An 18259-nucleotide genomic window follows, 5' to 3' on the forward strand; every position below is an offset into this window, starting at 1 on the left:
TACCAAAGGCCGATCATATACAGATCCATACTATTATATCAAACAATTTTCTCTGAAGTACTGATTCTGCCAAAATTCTGTTTTTCTGATCATTTAAAACAGTGATTATTACACAGAGTGTCAAAAAGTATTCACAAAAGACACACTTATGGCTAAAAAACTGCCAAACAGGATGTGACTGCATGGAACAAATTGCTGTAGAATGACCCACACTCTGTTTCCTGTCTGTACCTCTCTATCTATATGAAATATTTCTTTTAAATATGTATATTACTGGTACTTTAAAAGGGTGAAAATTGAAATTTGTGTCTTTTCTTAAGCAAAAAAACAGCTGCACACATCTGTATAATTTGTAAATGCTATTTAGCAAATTGCAAAATACAAGGCAATCTCTGTAACATATGGTGGTTCTGAAATATGACATAACTGGCATACATTTTGCTGTTTTCTTACCAATGCAAATATAGGTGACAGGGCATCTGATGCTACCCTGATACTGTATGTAAATATGAATTGATACTTTTTCTAATTTCTAGTGTCAGATCTCATGTGGGACAAATTAAACACCTGGATTTGACGGATATCACAGACAGATCAAATTTACAGTAAATTCAAGAGAGCAGAGCCTGGCAGAGTAAATGCACCATAGTATCCTGCTTTTGCCCATAAATACAAGAATATTGCACATTACAACAGAATCCCTTTTTTGTGGGTCTCTGTGTTAAAGTGGGACACTCATTTGGGACTTCAACTTCCTCGTTTGGACTTCCTGCAAAGTGCTAAAATTAGTAGCAATATCGTTATTTATAGATTGCGCGAGAAGTGAAACAGAACCCTGGCACGCGGTAGTTTATATTACTAGCTACCACGCAAGTGATTGTTTCAGCGTCCCCAGGGTAGGATCTGTTGTCAATTATCACAAGATGCGCATTTAGATACTTAAGATTCAATTTATCATTGTTTCTATCCTATCATATTTTACATGTGCACAACCTTATCCCATCTTCCCCTCCCCCGAAAAAAGTCAGTCCTGTGTAAATAGGTTTTCAGTCACGATACTACATGAATAATGCAAATGGAGAAACTAAACATTATTTCCAGACTGTACATTGTATGCCTTGCATGCTTTATGTACTATGAGCACCATGTAGACCATACATGTAGCTGTACCGCTACAACGAAAACATCACTTGGCATCCCATGTCACAATCTGTAATCTTTTCTGTAGCGTGAAGTTGTTTCTAGCCAGTCAAAAGCAATGCACCATGACTGAATCAATGGACCAGTTGCAGAGAAATCAAACTTGCAGAACTTGAATTGCAACAAATCCCTGGCACAGTGTAGAGGTTCCTATGCCACACGGCAAGGCATTCTTTTTACACAAATTTCACGCAATCAATAATAATTAGAGACAAAACTTCACATGGTAACATAATGTTTGAAATTTGTTTTTTTCATCATCTTGCCTTCTTTCTTTCCTTCCTTTCTAGTATAAGTAATGCAGAACAAGAGTTGTGTTGAGATACTGTAAAAACAACGCTGCACACTGGCACTGGTCCGACAGTCCCTGACCAGTAAAAATCACTGTTGGACCAGTAAAAAATGGAAAAACTGGGTACCTACTGGTCCGACAGACATGTCGGACCAGTAGTAAAAATGGATTGGTATGCAGCCCTGCTGTAAAACATGATATATTCACGGCCTGAAAATTTTGCGAATTGGAGCCGACGAACTTTCTTGTGGCATGAAAATTTTTCACGCATTGCCACTGGTGTCCAATGCATATTGTGTAGGCAAGAAATTTCGCGTGCATTTTAATTTCGCGAATGTTGGCACTTGCAAAATTCGTGAAATTAAAATGCATGCAAACATTCCTCGTTTTACAGTCACAAAAAAGCCCCCTGACTTCAACTTTGACACCAGAAAATTGAATGCTTGCAACCATTTCAAAGGGTGTGTACAGTTCTGGTTGAGGTGAGGATTTAGCTTTTAACGTTTTGCGAGATATTCTAAAACCACTCTATGAGATGTCAAAGAGCATGCAATTCTAAGGGGTATCAAAAGTTTATTTGATTTAAATCGGTTTTTAAATGGCTGAGATATCCAAAGACAAGGTGAAACAAAGAGATCCTAATAAAGTTGTGGCCTGTCGCCTTTTATTATTACCACTTTTTTGGATATCTCAGCCATTTGAAAACCCATTTTCATCCAATAAACATTGAATCCTTCTTAAAATTACATGCTCTTTCATATTTTATAAGAGGTTTCTCATTATCTCACTTCAGATTGTTTAAAACATGAATCCCGACCTCAACAAGTACTGTACAGTCCCTTTAAGCAAGTTCTCCTCATACACCAGTTTCCATACTTACATACTTCTTTGGAGCAATTATTCATAGCAGCCAAAAGGACTTGCCTTCATTGCATCAAAACCCTATATATGGACCCAACAATCAAATATGAATAGGTCAAATTAATTCCATTTACTAATACACCCAGGAGAGTCTGGTGCAGTCAACAGCTAATCGCTAGGTCAGAACACTTTCAAACATTTGAACATTTCTCTATTCTTACAAATATTCTCTTCTATTGTCATACACAAGATAATTACAGATACATTATCTGAAATTACATGTACAACAGCTGAAAAAAAAACTTTCAAGCTTTCTTGAGAGAAGCAGAAGAGAATATTCCCACAAAATCTTGTTCAAAAAGCTTTTAAAATCAAACTCCCCGACAGTTAGAGAAAATGTGCCATTTGCCATATAATATAAAAAAATACTGTGAATTAAACTCTAGGGCAGTGCTTCTTTGGGTGTTGCTTATAAGCTCATATTTCCTATGAAGACACCTAGCCTAGTGGTATGCTACCCTTGAGAACAGCTTATCAATGCACTGCAAAAATCAACTCTTCATTAAGTTCCTCACATGAGACATTACATAACTCTCTTTTGTACAAATTTCAAACTATGGCTTCCTACCAGAGAAATTGCATAAGAAGCGCAACGTTTGCATGTTTTATTTCGGCACTAAATATTTCCCCACTGCAAAAATTTTCACTTTTACAGCATCATCGACAGGAAGCTCTATTTAAGCAGGGAACATGTGACATCAAACTCAGACTGCATGAAATGATACCCTTTGTATTCTGAGTTTTGTCTTCTCTGTCAGGAATAAAACATGCTTAAGCTGATTATCGACCTCTTTTCTTTCTTTCTTTTCACTGATAGATAAACACAAGACAGCAAGGCAGACGCACACAGGATTCTGCACGACACACACCCCTTGTTCAGACGCAAGCCAGTTTATACCAAAACTCGATAAAGAAGCGATGTGTAAAGAATCGTCATACAGCCGACAGACCATTCAGATGCTAATTTCGACCATTCTGGAAAATGTCGTATAGATGTACAGTTTCTCACTACGTATGCTGTTATGGTCATGAGTGACAGGTAATAGGGTCACCTTTCGTGCGCTCTCCCATTAAGCCCCGCCCAGTTATACCGTTCTATGGTTGCCATATGTTCAGACACACAATGGACACGATGGAATGCTGATTTGTTATCGAGTTCTCATTCGAAACGATGCGCTGACCGTCTTTTCGCTATATGTCGTTTTGTTATGCGTAGTTTTGTTATGCGTTGTTTCGTTAGTCAGTGTTCAGACGTATAAATTCATCGTAAGGCTATACTGCTTTGGTATAGCTATACCTTTCTAGTATAAATTTTTTTGTGTCTGAACACCCTGACAGATGTACTTCTTGTGTATGCTGCATGTTTTTCTTTTCTATTAAAGGGGAAGGCTAGTAACTGATCAGTGGGAATCAGTGGAAATGCTGGGAGATGATTGTTCCAATCCTTATGGGATTCATTCAAGAGTTCATTGTATATCTATTGTTGTGTGAAAATGATTTGATTCAGAATGGTCTCATATTCAAGTAATGTGCAGTTTAATGCTTCCAGGTTAGCGTCCCTGGTCAGTGACGGAGCATTAATGCTCCGTCACTGACCAGGGACGCTAACCTGGAAGCATTAAACTGCACATTACTTGAATATGAGACCATTCTGAATCAAATCATTTTCACACAACAATAGATATACAATGAACTCTTGAATGAATCCCATAAGGATTGGAACAATCATCTCCCAGCATTTCCACTGATTCCCACTGATCAGTTACTAGCCTTCCCCTTTAAAGTGAGATTTTGTTTGCGAGGCATGTCACCCTGCCATTCTCATACCCACATTCACTAATCTATCTTTGCATGCAGTCACACTCTGAGAAACTCACAAATTGCACTATGAGAAAAGTAGGCATGCCAGTTTTTCTTTTTCGTCTGTTAAAAACATGCTGAGTGTCGGTTGCAGTCTTGAGTGACGACGGTATTCAAATGAACTCTTTGAGTTATCATCGTGCTTGCTCCCAACTTTCGCGATTTTAGAAATTCATGACAAACTTCACACAAATGCAGGGGACGGGGAAGTGAGGGAGAGTTTACATGCATACCTGTCGAGAGCTGAAAGGCTTGCTATCAAATGGGGCACTTTTGAATTTCATGTACACTGTACAATCTTCCCCAGATGATTGATCCAAGGCTTTCCTATCTAGAGACACCCAATGAATGTGAAATGAATAGCAGCCACAGAATCATAAGATTGGTATGAAACTGATGATATATGAATAGCTCCTCAATAATCTGTGCAACGGGATCGTAGGTAATGAATACACATGAAAGTTTCCATTTATCAGCATCCTTCTCTTCAAATTACAGAAGACATCTTTCCTATTTTATTCAAAATAAGAAGGCTACTTTACTCTGAAATATGAAATATTTTATTTCTAAAACCAGCATACGTTGTAGGTTATATGTCAATCTGTGCTATGGATTTGAACAGAAATTGGGTGGGTCTTTGCAGGGAAACTGCTGGCTGGAAACACCACCACGTCATGCCCCTAGTGACAGGCCATTGCCAGTCATTTCATGGGTTTTGCTTTTTAAACTCGTTGAGACTTCAATCCAATTCACTTTCTGATTTGAAATGCAATTTCTACTATCGCGGTCACTAGAATCACACACACTTTCTTGATGTCTTCAGTAATGAAGGCCATCCGACAGAGGTCCTTAATGTAAGTTAAACAAGCCAGGAAGAAATGAAAAATTGAAGTCCTGTAAACCTGTATGTACACTTTCCTCACATTAATGGAATTTCTATGGCTTCAGCTGAGTACTCAAATTTACATGGAAGTGGGGAAACAAATCAATGCAGTTGGCTTGCAATGAAGGTGATCTCGGATGAATCACAGTTTACAGAAAACACAACCTCTGAGCACTAGCCATTCTGTCCTTCCTTACGTCCTCTTCAATGTCTTGACCTTTTTCCACTTCTACAGATTCTGTTTATTTCCTCTGTCTGTCAATTTCTGCTCCAAATAACTGTTAAACTTCAATTTTACTTTTTACCCATCTAGGGCAGACTCTGACACAATTCCTTTTGAGTTTTTCTTTTAATTTTACATTCACATAGGCAGTGAAATTCAAATTGCACTTTCTTTTTCTTCTTTTAATGATAATGGCAATAGTTAGACAAAGCACTACATTTGTATGTGTATCTTTTCTCCAACTCCTCACAAGACCAACCAAAACTGGGGTTGGTGATTGAAGGCTACTACAGCTATCAAGGAAAATCATGTCCATTGCATTGCTAGCCCACTCTTCAGCACCCTTGACATTTGAATGGGGCAGCTCCTGAATAGCACCTCGCCCACTGCCCATCCGCATTATTTGATATTTAGACATCAGGAGCTGGGACCCTATTTACAGCAGGCTTGAGGCCGGCCCAAAGTTTGGCGTAAATGCACTGAATGACGCAGGCTTGCATCTGATCCCTAAAGGGACAGTCTGCAGATGGTGGCCTAAATGCAGCATTACTGGAAGAATAGTGCAAAATTAAAGGCAAAACATAGCTCTCATAGGCCTGCAGAAACTATTGAATTTTATTCTACAATGTAGGCATTTATATGCAAAATGAAATGTGTGATATAACGCTGAGAAAACACAATTTCAGATGGGTAATGACGAAAATGCAAATTACCCAAAAATGTACTACAGAAGTACTGCAGTCTCCGAGCATACCCGATCGTGATTGCTACCGGTATGTGATGTTTTATATTTGATCACATCGATTGTAATACATCAGGCCATAGCAGTATCTTTCGTACGAGAGGGAATCTCAAGCAACAGCCTCTTAGCTGCACATGATTCAATATCACTGCTAGGACAAAATCCCATCATCACATACTTGTACTTCTAATGTTCTACCAACCCACTGCTGAATGGGAAGGGCACTTAAGGAGCAAAACTCGTGCACTACGATTGAAATTATTTTACACTTATGATTTCAAAATATTCAAAAACAACTCGTCAACCTAGCAAATCACATCAGTCTGATAAGTTTCTTGATAGACCCTTTCAATATATTGCAAGCAAATTCCATATGGCAGATTTGAAAATTATTTTTAAGCCCTTCTGAGAACTATGTCTTACTTTTAAGTTTGGATAAAGTCATCGACTCCATGGACTCAAAATACACATTTTAGGTTCATAGTGTAAACATTTCTTGAGAGCTGCACTGAAATGAAAACAAAAAAAAAAAGGGGGGGGGGGCTGCATCACTATCACTGTACAGGTCATTCTAGAAATGACAAAAGTGAAGATTGGAAAACAACAACATGATGCATTAAGATCTAAGATGCTCACGACCCCATCATAGGCGGACCATTCCTAAATTTGGAAATCATGACAGAGAATTTCAAAGCAATGTGACTATTTTTGTTTGCAGATCTTGCAATTCACGGCCCATCCATGTTGTAATCGATGTGATGACTTTGCATGGCTTCTGTTTACATGCAAAGCACTCATGGTGTAAACATCAACAACCCGCTTGCAGTCTTTGTTGTTTAATTGTATCTTTAGATTTTTATGTTTGTGGCCCAACATAAGGAGTAAACACATCAGGATGTAAGGTCCATGCGAACAACAGGAGCAAATGCCTGTGAACTCGTTACAGCTACCCTTGAGCTTTTTGATAATAGCTCATCCAAGATGGACGGTAAATTGATGAATATACCCATTCTCACTCTGGGGAAAAATAAAAAGATGATGATACCTGGAACAAAGCAAGACACACCCAAATCTGATGGTTCATTCAGTTGGACAGAAAAATTTACAAGATAGTATTTACACGTACATCAATAACTTTGACCATTGTCTCTGTATACTTTATTACATAATTACATGTAGTACGTCATGCTGTATCACGCACTATACTTGATTACAGAACATGATACCGGTACTAAATTATCCAGAGTGAAGTTTTGTTTCAACGAGGCCGCAAATAATATTAAGTCCACTACTGGCGCATCAACAGAGCATACACTAATTGTCATAGCAAATGGACCCCTCAATCTACATGCATTTTCCATAGGTCTAGGCCCCATTGCATTTTGGATCAAAAATTTATCCCACAGTGATTGGTTGAAAGAGCTTCCGTGATTATAGGTTTTTTCAGAGCTATGTAAGAATGTTGGGATGTTTGATACTCCATGACCTACTATTTGCAAAATGTCACTTTTATGACAACATTTTGCCAACAGTATAGATACCATATGCAAATAGTATGCATAATACTGTATTTAAGCAAAATATTTTGCAGGGTTTTTATTTTCGCAAATTTAACGAGTCAGGTGTTATTCGCAAATTCAAACACACAAGGAAATATGAATGTGAAGTCCACACATACACTTCTCCGTTCAGTGCTGTACTCCACAATCGCAAATTTAACCACTCATGAAATTGTCAGGATTAGACTCGCTAAATATATGGCGTACATACAGTACTTGTGAAATGATGTCACAAAGGAATTCTGACATTATGCGCTGCTTTGTACTATCACTCTGTGAAATGTAAAAATTTCTATAACAAAACAATTGTGACATCACAAAGCAATTCTGACATCACGCCCAGCTCTCTACCATCACTCTGTGAAATGTAACAATGTCTAACAAAACAATTGTGACATCACAAAGCAATTCTGACATTGCATACTGCTTCATTCTGTCTCAATAGCCACAGTCACACTTGCAAAAAGTTGAGAATCACGATCAAGATCTCGAAGTCTTGCCAGTGTGACCGCAAACTTCTCGCCAAACTTCCCACTCCAACTAGGGATATTTCCCCACCCCCGCCAAACTTCTCGATCTTTTGCCAGTGTGACCACTAGAAACTGAAACTTTGCGATCTTAAACTTGTCGATCTTTTGCCAGTCTGACCGAGCCTTCTGAGAAATGTAACGATTTCCAACAACACAATTGTGACATCACAAAGCAATTCTAACATCAAGAGCACTGCTTTGTACATTCACTCTGTGAAATGTAACAATTTCTAACAAATAAATGTAACATCGCAAAGCCATTCTGACATCATGGGCTGCTTGGTACATAGGATTCCTCCACAACATTGCATTGAACACACGACTTCTCGCATCACATTTTCCCGTTCTTTTGTTTACGTTCTTTATTTTTTAAAAATAAATAAAAAATTGTCAGCTGAGAACTAGAAGGGCACTATCACATTTTCTTTAAAAAGGGGTATTGAGTTCTTGGTATCACATTGTAGAGCTTGATCTCCTTTACATCATGGTGTCAATTTTAGATTTATATTCATTTTTAGTAAGATGTTAAAATCAAAACCACAAGGGCACTTTTATACCCGATATTTGGAAAATGCTTATACATGTAAATCTATCTATATAATAATCTATTTTATTTCATGAATATTGATCGTTTCCTTTTAAATGCTCAAATCTTGCCCAAAGCACTCTGCCTAATTTGTAGTTTCTGGTCAAAACTATAGGCCTCATGCCTCTGAAAGTACTATTCACTTTTGGGGCTATGCCCCCAAGTGAATAGTAATACTTTGGAGTTACCTCTGCACATATCTTAAACCAGAAACTCAAGGCAAAGTATATTTGTATACTAGATACACTTCTACTGATTGCGTGCATGCAGAGTATCCTATACTATAATACTCGAAGTTGTTGTTGTTGTCGCGGCCTTATGTATTTCCTGTTTTATTTCGGCGTTGCTGGTTTCTCTATCTCCTCCCGAGCCGTCGGCTCCGGGCAGTTGCGACCGGTGCCGTCGGCCGCAGGAGAGCATCCTACATCGAATGGCGTGGGTTTCGTCCCCTCTCCGCCTCCGTGTCGACGTCGAGGACGAAAAAGAAAAATTAATTAGCCACATGCATAATGCATTTTTGTGCGTGACGAAAGAGCCGAGCGTTTCAATATTCACGGAACCTGCGCTGGCCTCCTGCTTTCTCGATCTTCCATCTTTTAGCTTGCAGAGACACTGGGGGATACTAAAGATGATGGTGCAGCGAAATCTCTGACATCTTCCGGCGGACGCGCACGCACACACACAATGTACCTCGCAGAACTCTATACACACTCTACACTGTGTGTATATAGTTCTGTGATGTACCTTTGCCTCCGCCTGTTACGTGTACTGAATGTATTGACGATGGTTTCACGAATCTGTGTGTGCGTGACATGGACTACAAGGGCATTACGTACAGTTCGCCATTATTGGCGTCCCCAAATGAAAACAACGAACGTTGGTTATGTAATTGTATTTTGCACAACTGCAGAATACTATATGCAGCTCAGGTAGGTCATTTAGTTTGCTCGCCGTTTGCTCTCAAGTCCGGTGTCATTGTACGCAGACTGTTTAGGACGCGGCTAAATATATTTGCCGATCGTACCCTTACATATCAGATTACACGCGCAGCTGTGTCCATTCGTTTACTGCAGAGCTGCTGTAATCATACATATTCATAAGATGAGCGGACGTAGAGGAAAACCTCGCTTTGCCGACCGCCTATTTTTAAAATTGCAAGTGGAAATAGAATGTGTGGTTCTATGGTCTATCAAACCAAGTTTTGGTGACAAAAAAAGAGGGAGCAAATGAAGACGAATGCAGTGATGTATATATTCTTCTTTCTTCCATAACATGGGAAAAATATTAAAGAAAAAAAAATATGAGGTCGTGAGAACCTACTCCCACGGGTGCCTATTAAACCTGATGACTATGATCTCCCCCTCCCCAAATAATAACAATGATGATAATAATAATAATAATAATAATAATAATAATAATAAAGATAAGGATAATGATAATAATGATATAATAATAACAATAATAGGAGCAATAATTGTAGGCCTAATATTAATTATGATAATGTACAATCTGAAGCAGATGTAGTTCTATATTGATATGATATATCAAGCCAAGTTTTGGTGATTAAAAACAACAAGGAGGGAGCAAAATTATGAAGACGAAAATATCTTATTTTTCTCTCATAACGTGGGGAAAAGAAACATGAAAAAAAAAACACAAAACAAACCGAGGCCTTGAGACCAGCCGTGGATTCCCGCGGGTGCCCGCGTGGATGCAAGAGCAGGGGGTAATCAAAGTCATAGTGTTAATATCTTCCCGTTTCAACGGGAACAACCTGTGGGCAGAACTTTCGGGGAATCTCATTTGCGTTTTTGGTAATTTTTCCCTGAATGTTTTTGTTTTTTGCCCTGCGGAGGTGGAAATGTGTGTGTGCGTGAGGGGGGGGGGGAGGGGTGAGGGGCAACAAGACAACTGTTGGACTTCAACGGGTGCAAATAACCCCTCGAAACTCAAGTTCTATAATAAAAGCAAGTAGTGGCGGGAATGATCCCTACCAATGGACCGGATCGCCTGGCATATACTACAAAAATATATTATAAAATTTCTGGGAAGGGTGGTCATTTAGAAGACAGCACAATTAACGAAAGAATGAGAAGACTTTTCTTTTTATTTCTTCAATAAAAATGTGCAAAATCGTATTATGAGAAAAAAAAATAAAACCCCTCAGACCCGTGGATTTCCACGGGTGCTGCTAGTAACAACTATAATCTTGTTCAGCCAGCCTAGTCTGGTGGTGCTGAGCAAACTTGCATATAACTGCATACTTTCTGCATTCTGTGCTCTACGCACACATGTATGCTGAAAGAACTAAAGTAGGCTTTGCCCTACGTCCCTGTGCTGCGTATCGCTGCGTAGACAATTAAAGCATACATTGTAGGCACGCTGTTAAAGTGGTTTGGTATAGGGCACGGCTGTGCCCCATACTGAAATTTTCACACGATCATGTGATGCAATCTAACCAATCACAATGTATATGATACTTGACATACTTTCAATATGACGATGACATTCATACTGTTATAAATTCATGAATGTTTGCCTATTCCCTACATATAGTGGAAGGCCTTTCTTTCAGCCGAGTCCATGCCTAATATTTCCTTAGATCTAACCATATTAAAAATCAGTCCTTATCTCTCATTGAGACAGCCATCAGCTACATACCCTTTAGCTATGTATCAAATTTTAACCTGCCTTTTCACAAATTAATTAGGCATGTAACATACTTACGACAGCTGTGCCCATGTGTCTCCTATACACAGTTGAGAGTGAAAACAGTTTTGTGTGTGCATGCGTACGAGAGCATGCTAATTGCTATGTGTGTGAGTGAATGCATGCATGCATTTATATTTGGTAATGTTAAGGACATTATTGCTACAACAATGTCAGCTTAATGTGTCTTATTTACATCGTACAAATATATACTACATATAGAACAGCGTGAGATAATTTGGCAGATAAGCAGAGGCAGGTTCAGACAACAACAACAACAACAACAAAAATCAATTTAAGGGTTCAACATCTCCCTATTCCGGTCTTAAGACGGTAAAGAATCACAATGTGACGGCCAGAACTGTGGGGTCTAAAACATGTTGTAAAAAAAAAAAACTCCTCCCCCCCCCCCCCATGTAAAAATTTGATAGGATTCATTGATCACAACATATTATGCGGACAGTGTGCAGCTTCGCCTTGAAGATACATCTTACACTGCTCATACCTACAGACACAAGATCCACTGTGCCATTCATTGTAGGCCTATCTCTTGATTCCTCTAGCTTACGACATGAGCAAGCACCGAAAAAAAAAAAGTGTAGAGGAGCTGGTACTGCCGCTCTGTCAGTCACCGTATGTGTCGCTTCAGGTCTGTGCCAGCCAGCCAGCCAGCCAGCCAGCCAGCATGACTTGCTTCCCTTGTCTGGCCCTGCCCATACATGCAAGCTATTCAGGTTCACGCTGATGTCAATATGTTTGGTAGGCGAGAGTTCAAACTTGACCTGGTGCCCCCCCCCCCCCCCCCCCCCACAGACCCGGGCTACAACAGCCAGACACTACAGTTCAAGGGGGGAGGGAATAAAAGGGGGCCTCCCTCTCTCTCTCTCTCTCTCCTGACAATAATACATGACAGGGGCTAAAAATAGAATTACCGGTACTCAATATTTTAGGGACATGCAGCGCAGGCCTCTTCATTTTCACAATGTCTCTATTTGCTGCTCTCTGGGGAATTGGGGAGGGCCGACACAATACCAGGATACAGCTTCTAGTGTTGAAAGGGAATAAAAGGTTGCTTCTATACAAGAGACAGTGATGAAATAGCCATGGCTGCAGTCACACAGCACTGGTAGAAGCATACAGTGCATTGTATTACAACTGTAACATGGTCACAGGTCTTCGTATAAACACAGAAAAAAGCAACCACAACAAAATGTTGTCAGGCTAAGAATGCAGCACCATTTTGGTAAAATACAAAAGTACATACTGTATACAATAAGTCAAGATGTCTGTATGACAAGAAGTCTCATTCTTCAAAATGAATTGATCCAGCAGATTCACAAGAAAAAAATGTAATATGCACTCTGGAGTTAGAGGACTACAAATGTAGTTGTGATGAGCAAGACCTCTAGGCCCAAACCTCTGCTGGAGAATGTGGATATTGGTGATATGGAAGAACTTTTTCTTTTTCTTTTTTCACCTCAGATATTCTATGACAGTTTGGTTAATTCAGAGTGTAATTATGATGACTATATTTTTCAAAAATGTCACACATACTGAAAATATCATTATTTGTTAAATAGCCATGGTATAACAATGGTTGCAAAGGTCAGCTTGATAGTCATATTACACTACAAAATCTGCAAAATACTGGGGTAATATGAATTGCACATATAGTTTCCATGTAACAAATCTCTGCTTCTGATTTGTAACTGAACAAGAAATACATTCTTTAAGAAAAATATGCATTTTCAGTCTGCTATCTTTTTTTCACTGGATGATTTTTTTTTAAAGAGAGGAGGAGGTGTTAATTCTACTAAAAGCTATGTTTTATGCATGATTACATTGCAAAGAAATGAGACAAATATAAACATGGATGAGTGGGTAAATGGAATGCTCCCTGAATGCCAATGAATACAGCTTTTTCATTCACTTGTTAAGTGGCCAGGACATCAACCATTAAACACCTCCATCATCGCTATACAGAATAGAATGCTTATGTGAATCAACATGCAAGTCAGCCCACCAGTACCTACCCAAGTAATTGACAGAAGGCTAGTAGTTGTACAGTTTGTACTGTACACTATCAAACATGCTACTTGTTTTATTTACCAGTGGGTCTAATTCTATATTTTCTTCTGTATTTGTTCTAAATGTGTCTTTAACTGAGACATTCATTATAGGGTAATTAAAATCTAAAACAAAATCTAATCTTTAACAGGCATTCACTGCCCAGATGGTCAAACATGACATACATGTAGGTTATCCTTACAATACCAACTCTTCCTCCATTTTATTTCTTTTTAGTTGGTTGATACCTACTTTCATAACTCTCTCTTTATCTATCAATCTATATTATTTATTAATTCATTTATAATCTATCTACCCTTCTAGTCATCCAGCTCTCTCATCTGCTAAATGATGCACAAAAAGGAAATTGGGGCCATTCACTGACAGTGTAAAATCTCAATACCTTTAAAAAAAAAAAAAACTTTTTAAGTTCAAGTTAATTCAGGTGAAAATTGCTAGGCAATTGTGCCAATAGCCATGCGAAACATGGCAAGAAAAATAGCACACTGGAGCACATAACATTTTATGTAACTTCAATGAAGTTTACAGTCCACACCCTAGCTGCAGAAAAATCATAAACCGTGTATTCACATGACTGGTACTCAATGTTCAGATCCCTCCCTGCGGCTACAGGCTAAATGTTTCAACTAGCCAATCAAGCTACCGGTATTGCTACACCAGTTGCACACTGCATACGGGGTATTATGGTAGCAATGACCCTACATTTGTCCCGATTTTCACTGCAGTGTGAATGAAAAGGTCAAAACATGGCAAATTTTAATGAGAAAATCTCAATAAGAACCTGCCTAGTAGCTACACTTGCAGGAACAATGAAAAAAAAAAAGCTTAAGAGAGATCTTCAAACTATCACTGAAATGCTTTGGTATAATAGCAAATTGTGGGCTGCTTTTCTGTATGATTACATTGAGGACTTATAAGGTGTATCACCTCCATCTGCCAGCAATTCATACACGACAAAACTGTCTGTGAATTACATGTAACTTCCCAAAGAAGTTGATATTTCCCCCACTCCACTGTCAGGTATCAAAAGATGTGTGGGACAGACATTTTGTATCAAACAATGCAATCAACACTCAACATGTGCTCAATGCACTGTGCCTACAATTGTACGACGAAGACATAATATTCTTTTCTCCTGGCAGAAAAAAAGGATGGTTTTGGTTTAACTGAGGAAGATTCAGAGACTGTGACATAACGTACACATGTACGCAGCCAATATATCAAGCATTGTCATCCCCTAAATATGGTCCTCGCTACATGTAAATACGCCAACTTTAATATCATAATCGCAATGAATAGTCCGTATAGCAGTGAGTGCACAAACTGTGGCTTATCACACAGGGGTCGCACCTAACTTTTTTTTAACTAGCCAGGCGGACTACTTAGAATCAATTTTGACACTGAAGCAATATTTTGGCTAGCCAGACGGACTAGTAACTTCAGAATTGTATGATTTTTAGCTAGTCCGACGTTATTTTGGGTGGCCAATGGCCAGCGGACCATCGCCATTTTCGAACCCTGTCACAGTGGGTATGGTTAGGAAACATGTGAAAACTATCATTACATATAAAAAGACATTTACTGTCCTTTCATGAGCTAACAAAAAAAGATACTAAAAAAGATCAAAAACTCAAGTGCAGTGTACACTAGAAGTATGAACACCTTGGTATATACTGTATACGCTATAATTTTCGCGTACATAAATTTTCGCGAATTGCCGCTGTCACACATTTTCGCGAGTGGTTAAATTCGCGATTGGGGGACCAGAGAAAATATGAAGTGGCAAAGAAAGTGCGAATTTTCAACTTACTAGCAAAAAGAATGATACTAGTTATACACTGCATGAAAAAAACTTACCAAACTCTGCTAACTAGTAAGTTAGAATTCAACATTTTTTAAGTGGTTAAGTCCATCGCGCTAGATTTCTGACGAGTGGTCCCCTTGCGATAATGAATGGATTGGCTCTCTACAGTATTCGTAAGTAGACGTGGACGTGCTATATGTACGTAAACAAGCTTAGCCAGTACAGTATATGGTCTGTTCGGTAAGCATATGACATGGTATACTACTAGTACTGAAATTTTTGTATCATCAAGGCAAGGGATTCATTTTGGAAGGTAATATTTTCGTGTGTTGTTAAATTCCCGAATAGCTCCCAACTCGCGAAATTCGCGAAAATAAAACCCCCGCGAAATATATAGCGTATACAGTATGTGTGCCAATTTACATTCCAAAGGAGTTGCAATTACGGGCTTGCATCATATTGCGCTGTCTTCACCCCTTCTTTGTTCAAGGAAATCCCCTATACACGCACACCCCCCCCCCACACACACACACACACAAACATAAACACACACTCATTGATGTACAACACTTCATTGAATGGGCCATGTGATGTCAAACAAAAAAGCTGGTGTTACCACATCACCAAGGGGTTGTCTTGAAGATGGTGGTGGACATGTAAACACTGGGCCCAAAAAGTTTAGTCATTCCTGCCTGCCTTTGTCTCAGAATTCTGACATGACATTGGTGAGATGTGTGCTCATACTTGGCATGAATTTGCTGTCAGCCTGTGGAAAAGCATTAAATCATGAATGCGAAATATTTGAGACATAAACATTTTTGCCCATTTCGCTCTCTCTAGCTATGTTCAGACGAGGGCAGTTTTGGTCGGAGTAACTTCGGAGGAAGGGTCGGAGGAAGCTTGGTCGGAGTAACTTCGGAGGAAAGGTCGGAGTAGTGCCCATCTGAACAAGGTCGTGGTAACTTCCTCTGGTCGGAGGAACTTACCACGATCTCTTCCTCCGACCAAGATACTCCTGAGTTTTCTCAGGAGTATCTCGCTACCACGACTAGCCGGTCGGAGTAAATTGCCCGTGCTGGCAAGCCCTTGGAGTATCTCTGAACTTACATACCTGATGACCTAGGTAAAACTTCCGGAGTGAAATCGCAATGTTGACTTTTTGCGAGTACACGTGTGCGTGTAGTGCAATTCTAACCTTACCTAGTCGATCGCGACGAAGCTAGCGCTCAGAAATTTCCATCAACAAGAATGGAGAAGACAAATACCGCTGGTAAAAAACAATCGTATTTCTAATCGGAGTAACATTTTATGGCGCAGACACAGGGTCGTGGTAGAAAGTATAAATTTGAATACTTCTCATAAAATGTTACTCCGATTAGAAATACGTCAGAACATGGCCTGATGTCAAAAATGCACTGTGACAATGTGACTGGTGGTCAACAGTCACTGAAATTACAAAACACACACAATCTTACAAGACTCGACACAAAAAATAATAGTTTTGGATTTTCCAGTTTCACAGGAAATATACTGAAACTCACATTTGGAAATATAGGAATGATCACCGAAGAAGGCTAGAGGGATTGGTAAATTTCCTAGTCGCCTGTTTCTTGTGCAACATTTACTGTTGCCAACCTCAAGATGTGAGCGAACTTTGTGGGAGTGACGGATAGGTAAAGTAAGACCTTGTGTCTGAATTATATTACATGTAGCCTACATACATGCCTTCCCTGTATTAACTGTCTGAGATTTAATCTTTGCAAAATGCATATCCACTCTGAAGGCCCATTCAATTGTTCAACTGAGAGCACTGTTAACTTTCAAGATGACACTACTGAAGTGGCCCAAACTGATAATCACTGATCACATCTGAATCACATGAAATCCTGCACTAAGTGTGAATTAACTTCAACGATAACCTTTTGGTTTTAAGACAAGGGTACATACATTGTAATGATGTGAGCAACATGTGTCAGATTTTGGAAAAGTACATGTATATGTGTATATTGTCTAATGGTTTGAATGTCAGTCCTTACTCAAGGATCTCATGCAGATTTCAGTGTAAGTGTTGTTGGTCATGTAATGATCACAATCTAAGGCATTTTAATGAAACATCGAATATGTATGGACCTCACCATGTGGTAAATGTTGTTATTTGCCACTGTATGTCTTTATTTTTGCCCTTTTTTTGGGGGGGGGGGGGGTGGGGCATTTGTTTTAACCTAATGTGATGTCTGATGGTGATCATTCATTCAACAACTATTATTATGTAGCATTCAGCAGTATAAGAAGTAGTGGTGTAGCTAAATGTATTTTAACATTTTCCTTCTGCACTTTAACACCTGTAGTCATGTGACATGAATTTAAGTGTCTTTAAATTTCACAGAACTAAATATCCTTTGCAAGTCATCACGTTGATTGCAAGAGCACAGCTTATAGTTTCGGTTTCTTACCTTTCAATACAAAAGATCATGTTCAAATGAGCTGTGACACTGGTGCAAAGACCATAGAATTTAGTCGCATGCAAGTTTTATCAAATGTATTTCCAAATGGCGTAATACCAACTTGAACACTGCACCTGCTATTTCTATGGTTGCCATGTACACGATCTATCATAGAGCAAGGGGGTCACATGACATCATCGAGCATGATGACCCTCTTCATGCATTTCAAGGATGTTCTAGTCAATTCGGAATGATGCTGCAATACCGGCATGCGACTGCCCAAGCACTGGCTGTTCACTGACTGTCACAGCTGATAGGGGTAATTGTCAATGAGATTACTGCCTAACTGAGCTGAGACACTTTCAAGTTACCCACTATGGCTTCTTGTCTTGTCTTTACAGAATTTCCTACAGCCTTT

At 39.1% G+C, this 18259-nt stretch overlaps 1 protein-coding gene across 1 annotated transcript in view; it reads right to left on the reverse strand.

The window, feature by feature from the left end:
- The window catches only part of LOC139716191 (guanine nucleotide-binding protein G(s) subunit alpha-like), a 91776-nt gene that overhangs the window by 60949 nt on the left and 12568 nt on the right, over nt 1-18259 (reverse strand). The gene's annotated exons all lie outside the window — the stretch shown is intronic.

The sequence above is a fragment of the Diadema antillarum genome, unplaced genomic scaffold (genome assembly GCF_040938485.1).
Source record: "Diadema antillarum isolate AM-2024a unplaced genomic scaffold, OU_Dant_1.0 scf00000062, whole genome shotgun sequence".
NCBI classification, from domain to species: domain Eukaryota; kingdom Metazoa; phylum Echinodermata; class Echinoidea; order Diadematoida; family Diadematidae; genus Diadema; species Diadema antillarum.